A 6,724-nucleotide genomic window follows, 5' to 3' on the forward strand; every position below is an offset into this window, starting at 1 on the left:
GCCACAGCTCTCATAGAATCCCATGAATCACAAAATGGTTTGAGTTGGAAGGGACCTTAAAGATCACCTAATTCCACCCCCCTGCCATGGGCAGGGACACCTCCCACCAGACCAGGTTGCCCAAAGCCCCATCCAGCCTGGCCTTGAACACCTCCAGGGATGGGGCAGCCACAGCTTCTCTGGGCAACCTGCGCCAGGGCCTCACCACCCTCACAGTGAAGAATTTCCTCCTCATACCTAATCCAAACCTCTGTTCTTGTAGTTTAAAACCATTCCCCTTTGTCCTATCATTATCTGTCTGAGTAAAAGATGCTCTCCATTTTTTTTTACAAGCCCCCTTGAAGTATTGAAAGGCCAACATGAGGTCTCCCTGGAGCCTTCTCTTCTCCAGGCTGAATGTCCCCAGCTCTCTCAGCCTTTCTTCACAGGAGAGGTGCTCCAGCCCCCTGACCACCCTCACGGCCCTCCTCTGGCCCCGCTCTCACAGCCCCACACCCTCCTTGTGCTGGGCCCAGCCCTGGACGCAGCACTCCAGGTGGGGCCTCACGAGGGCAGAGCAGAGGGGCACAATGCCCTCCCTCCCCTGCTGCCCACCCCTCTGGTGGTGCAGCCCAGGACGCAGTTGGCCTGCTGGGCTGCAGGCACACACTGATGGCTCCCGTCCAGCTTTTTGTCCACCAGAACCCCAAGTCCTTCTCCTCAGGGCTGCTCTCACTGAGCTCTTCTCCCAGTCTGTGCTCATGGCTGGGATTGCCCCGGCCCAGGTGCAGCACCTTGCACTTGGCCTTGTTGAACCTCATTAGGTTCACGAGTCCACTTTTTCTAGCTCTCTTTCCACCTGACCTGCCTGAAATTTTCCAATGACTTTGTTACCAGGAACAGAATTGCAAAGAGATGCCAGTGCTGTTATTTCAAAGCCTGCCTGTTGACACAGGATGCAGTATGCACCCTTAGGGTCCAGCTGAGCAGTACTTCTTCTGGACCGACAGGAAGCCCAGCCCTTCACAACACCCTTGTGAGCCAGCTCAGTTTCCCTGACATGCTTTGAACTCACACTTGCTGCTACCTACCTTATGCAGCCCTGAGGAGCCCTGGTTGAAGCCAGAAGGCTTTGGCTGCCCTGCCAGCACAACCTTACAGTAAGGCTACAGGGTAGAAATGCTACCAGTCAGATCCACAGCACAAGATCTGACCAGTTCTTGTTGTAATGTCCTTACCTTGTTGCAGGTGTCCTTATCTTCTCAGGTGAAGAACACCTGAACCATGCATGTCCCACCCACAGTTCATCCTGGGCTCTTTCAGCAGCCCGGGCCCATGGCTCCTCGCCAGGCTCTGCACAGGGAACTCACCGACAGACACATGCTCCTTCTGCCACCGCCCTGAGCATAAGCCACATCCAGTCCAGCAGTCTTATCACCTCATTAGCATGCTGGCACCATGCCTGGGTGAGTAACATCTGCTAGAGCTAACGAGCTCTGCACACCTCTCTGCCCAGCCACACCTGAGCTGGGTTCGGGGTGCCCTTAGGTGACACGGCAGGGTGGTGAAGAATGAGAACGTGGGTCAAAAAGCCTGGCTCCTGAAGTGTGCTGAGCTATCCAGTGGATTTTGTCTTCCATATCCCAGACCTGTAAAAGGAGAGGACTTGCAGGCATAAATGAAGATATCTTTGGCTCAATTCAGCTGTAGGCCCATGTGCCCCTTGGCTCTGGTCATCACATCGACCAGCCCTCCTGGAAACTCAGAAACATCTCAGATGGCACTAAATGCTCATATCTGTGCAACTGAATGATACCGCAGGTCCCCATTAGCTACAACAGGAGCTCAGATACCTGGCTGGCATGTGGACACCCTAAGTGAATGTCCCAATGCACTCTGCAAGCAGGTCCAGGTCTGTGCCAGTGCTCTGGCCAGCAGGACCAAGACACCAGTCTTCACGAGAAACCTCTCCCAGCTGTGTTTTGTGTGAGAGAATATCCTACAGCACAACTGCGTTACAAATGGAAAGCCCTCTTCTACCGGTTACATGGCAGGGCTGAGGGCCCAGGAGCCACATGCTGTGCTTGCAGCACATTGACAAAGGCTTGAGAAGTGTTGCTGGTCAGAAAGCTGCCCATAAACATAACGTATGGTCCAGTCTCCATGAGCCTACAACACAGCAGCAAAGCCAGAAACACCTGCCCAAACTCGCAGCTCCATCGCATCTGGCCTCCACACATTTTTCTGTTTAAAATGAAAAGATAAAGGCAGAGGAATCGGGACAATACCTCCGTCACCCAGTGGTTGATTATTGCTTTTCCAGAGAAGCCGCACCTTATCAATCCAGCGTGTAAACCATCCTCTCAGGGACACAATAACTGGTTTGTGCTCTGAGTCATCACCAGGGCATGTTTATCCCAGGCAAGGCACAGACCTGAGGATCCTTGGCCACGGGGCTGTTTGGGTGAAGGCCAGAATGCTATTATTTCACGAGCAAAGGTTCTCCAAATTTCCTGCAGATTCTTAGAGAGTTGAAAAAGGACAGAAACAATAATAACAGCCTCTGAACAACAAAACTGGGTTTATGGAAATGAAAAAAAGGAATACATATAATTAGAACTGTTAAAAATGTTCAAGCGAAGTGAACCCCATGTCCACAAAATGAGGGGATTACCAAATGTTTACTGATGTGTTGGAAAAGTTCCTGTTTTGAGTGGGAAATTTTGAACTCTAAATAGATTTCCAGATATTCCTTCTTTAGAGCCAAGTGACATTCTTGAGAGCCAAGTGACAAAAGCGGGAAAAGAAAGGATGAAGAAAAAAACAGAGGTAAGAAATGGTTTGTGTTTTCAAACACACAATTTACACTACAATCAAAACCAACCATTTAGTTTTTAAACCCAGGAGACTTTCATAGCAAAAGATACGTGTAAGAAATGTTCCATCTTACTATAGCCAGAAGAACTACGCAAAATAAAAGAGGTTCTGTCCGGTGTCAGAGTTTATAGGCCCACAGGAAGAAGATAATATGGAAAACTTTATCAGAATATCAGCTGTGCAGTTATGCATGTCTGTTTCACTGGTGGTCATAAACTGGTAATATAGATCAGTTCTGATATAAGCAAGGGAAGTTAGCCTCAATATATTCCTTTTACTTAAAATGTTAATTGAGTTGCTGAAGAAATAATGGTCAAATCAACTTTCTACAGTTTGCATCACAACGGGAATAAAACAGTAGGCAGCTGAAGTGGAAGACTGGGATTCTGTATAGGTTCGTATTGCAGGTGTCCTAAATGTGTGGGGAAAATAATGTAGAACTGTCTATAGGCAAAAAAGGCGGGGGGGGGGGGGGAATGCAAAAGCATACAAATCAGGGGAAGGCTAGTCTGGAAGAAGAGAAAGTAAAGTTTGCTTATTAGCTCCTCTCAGGTACTTGCACAAATGGATAAGGTCTCCTCTGAGCCTCCTCTGCCCAGCAGCCCCAGCTTTCAGCCTCTCCTCACGTCAGATGCTTCAGTCCATCATCTCTATGGCTGGGCTCACACCAATATACCCCCCAGAAGCTGTGAACCAACCAAGAGCAGGGAAGGCTGGGGCCCAGGCTTCTCCCTCTACCACCCTGAGCAGGTCTTGGGCTTCTCTGGAGCCCTGGGATAGGCCTTTGAAGGAAATAGAAGAACATGAGGAGAGGCTTGTTTTGGGTGAGTATTTTTCTATATGCCTATCTGCTCGGAAGTGCCTGCAAAATCCCCCCAGAAAACGCAGACTCTGGAGTCTCGGCTCAGCGCTGTGGCATGGAGAAATGTAATGGTGCAAATTGCTCTACTAATTGAAAATGTCTCTTGGGGAATATAGGTCAACAGAACATAATCTGTCTCGCAGTTTGGCCAGCACACAGAAGTTCATACCTCCAGCAAACACTGGAAAGAGAGGTGATGGAAAGATGAGGTGCAGGGATTGTGCATGGTTAAAACCGAGGATTATATTCCATCCAAAAAGGGCAGGAGCAGTGCAAACAGTCAGAGTTAATAGTCAGAGCCAGCCTCTCGCCCACCTCCTGTGCTTTCTCCCCAGAAAACAGGATGCCTTTCTTGTCTGCCAGTCGCTGTTCCCGGCACGAGCTGATGAGGCGTCTCTTTCTCCTCTAGTCAGTAAAAAATGGGCGGCTGTCTTCCAGGAAAGGCACAAATCTTCTTTGACAAGCAGTGATATTAACAGGGATTAGGGAATGCAAGAGCCACTGCAATAATTGTCCGAAGGATGCAGCCTGGGCTGCCCAGCCCTGGAAGCATTTTAATCACAGTGAGAGGCTAGATTGAGGAAGGGGCTGCATTTTCAACCCACCTCACTTTTAAAAGAGCATCAGGAAGATTTGCCAGCAATTTGTTTGCAGGATGAGAAGTGATAGATTGTTAACTCTTTGGTAGCAGCTGCTGCTTGAGCATCATGATCGCATCACTTGATGTGAAAGTTTCAGTCTCTTGAAGTCATGTCTGTGTTGGCATAGTTACAAGATCTTGCTGAAGGAGTTGGAAAAAGAAGTGTTTAGCTTTTGTGAGCAGCACAGTCATTTCTCTGACTGCTACGTAATGTAGATAAGCTCTTGAAAACTGGCAGCTTAGGTGCCATTTTAGCCCTGGCATCAGCACAGGGTGAAAAAAACCTGCACGTATGATGGTGATCCTCTGGGTCTTCCAAAGTGCCACCCATCAATGACATGCTGAGCTACGGAAACAGCAACACATGGAGCTACACACTGACTCTTGGCGGTGTTTGAAGCTGGTTACACCCAGCCATTGATTTCAGGCAGTTTGAAATGAAGGATTTCTTCCTCATCCATCGTCAAACAGAAAGGAGGACAGGGAAAGGACACTTGGACAGGAAAAGGGATGTTTCAAAGCACCCATCAACCTCAGTTGGCTCTGATTACTAGGTGCTATCCTGTATCAACGGTATGTGGACAGCCATTAAGTGCATGTGTAAATAATAACAGCCACTAAGCCCCTCATGGATTCTAGCGAGAAAAATTGCCTGTGTGAAACTGCCACAGGATGTGCCTTATTCTCTGGTCTGTATTCATTATTCCCTTGTTTAAAATTTTCATTTACGTAGTCAGAAACAATGCCATGAGATCTCGGCCAGCAACCGCACACCCTAACTAACCAGGAAGAAAAGCCAAAGCAAATATTCCTGGGTTCTGCAGCACACAGTACACACTGGGTAATTACCCACCCAAAATATTCAGAGAATAACAAGTACAGTATTAAAAAAAAATAAAAAAAATCAGGGATTGGTCCATGAGCAATCCAGCGGCCAAATCTGGAAATAACAAATTATGATTTTGAATGAGCCACGCACACGGAGGGGTGATGGGTGCCAGGGCAGAACACCCTTTCCACCGGCACTTGGTGAGTGCCGTGCCCCATTCAGCACAGCCTGCAATTCAGGGCACTTCAAAAACCCAGTGCTCAGGATGGCAGCTGCCCTTAAAACCCCGAGCCGTCACCCTGAGAAGCAGCTTCTGGGCCTGTGCCAGCCAAGCCGTGCTGGACCCGCTCCCGCATGTGTGCGGACTCATTTCCTTTGCTGCAGGACATCTGGTCCCTCCTTGGCGTGCTAATGTAAATAAGGTCACTTGCACAAGCACGCCCTGTTTATCTTTCTCGCTGCAACCAGCTCTCACCCTCCCCAAATATGATCGCTATGTCCTCACTCGCATGCCCTGCTCTGATGTCCCCGCGCCGGTTGTCACCCTCCTCCTGGCCGGAGCAGCATCGAGGCTGCCTTGCAATCAACACTAGTCCCCAGAAGTGGTCCTGCAGTCGGTGACAAATGAGATGTCATGATGGCTTGAAGGCTTAAGAGAGAGCAAGGGTCAAATGGATTATTCTCCTCATATAGCTTGCAGGTTTTCTCTTAAGAAAATCCCCTTCCAGTTATCAGCAAAGCAGGTCGCAGAGATCACAGAGGCGGTTTCTTCTCCAGCCAGCACTTCCCAGCTCCTCCCTCTGCCTCTGCCCCCCACCAGCCCCACCAGCAAAAAATACTGTGAGTTTGTGTAGCTTACTCCTAAGCAGGTTACCGTTTACAATACTGGTATAATTTAAGTAAGGGAGGTTAGATATGCTCCTCCGTGGACTCAGGGCACAAGTTCTAAATAATGTGGCCTGAACAACTCTATCATACAAGCAGATATACCTGTCTCTAACTTACCCCGAGAAAACAGAGGTGCAGAGAGATCACCTGCTTTCCAGGGTCCTGTGCTTTAACTAACATATTAGCCTACTGATGGAAAAAAATTGGTCTTAAAAATGATAGATAGATAGATAGATAGATAGATAGATAGATAGATAGATAGATAGAATCACCTAGATCCTATTATTTCAAGGCATTTCAGCACTGAGATCTCAACATTCAAATACAAAATGTTCTTTGCTTATTCTTCCATTTTCAGTCTTCCCTGCACTGTAATTACTTTACATTACTGTTATTCCAGAAGAAAATGTTTTACCTAAATAAAAAAGTGGAAAAGACTTTTAAAACTGAAATGACTTTTTTAGCATTTTCTTTATTAAATTTAATTAAATTTATTAAATCCCAGATATCTGTGCCAAAGCCATTGCTGTTGACACAAGTGGAAGTTCCCAGCAGACAGACTTGCTTGGTCTGTGAAGCACTTGGTCTGCCCAGTGTAGAGAGGCATATCTAACAGAGAGCACTCAAGACTATCCGATCAGGCATCCTG

Source organism: Anser anser (genome assembly GCF_964211835.1).
Source record: "Anser anser genome assembly, chromosome: 1".
Classification (NCBI taxonomy): Eukaryota; Metazoa; Chordata; class Aves; order Anseriformes; family Anatidae; genus Anser; species Anser anser.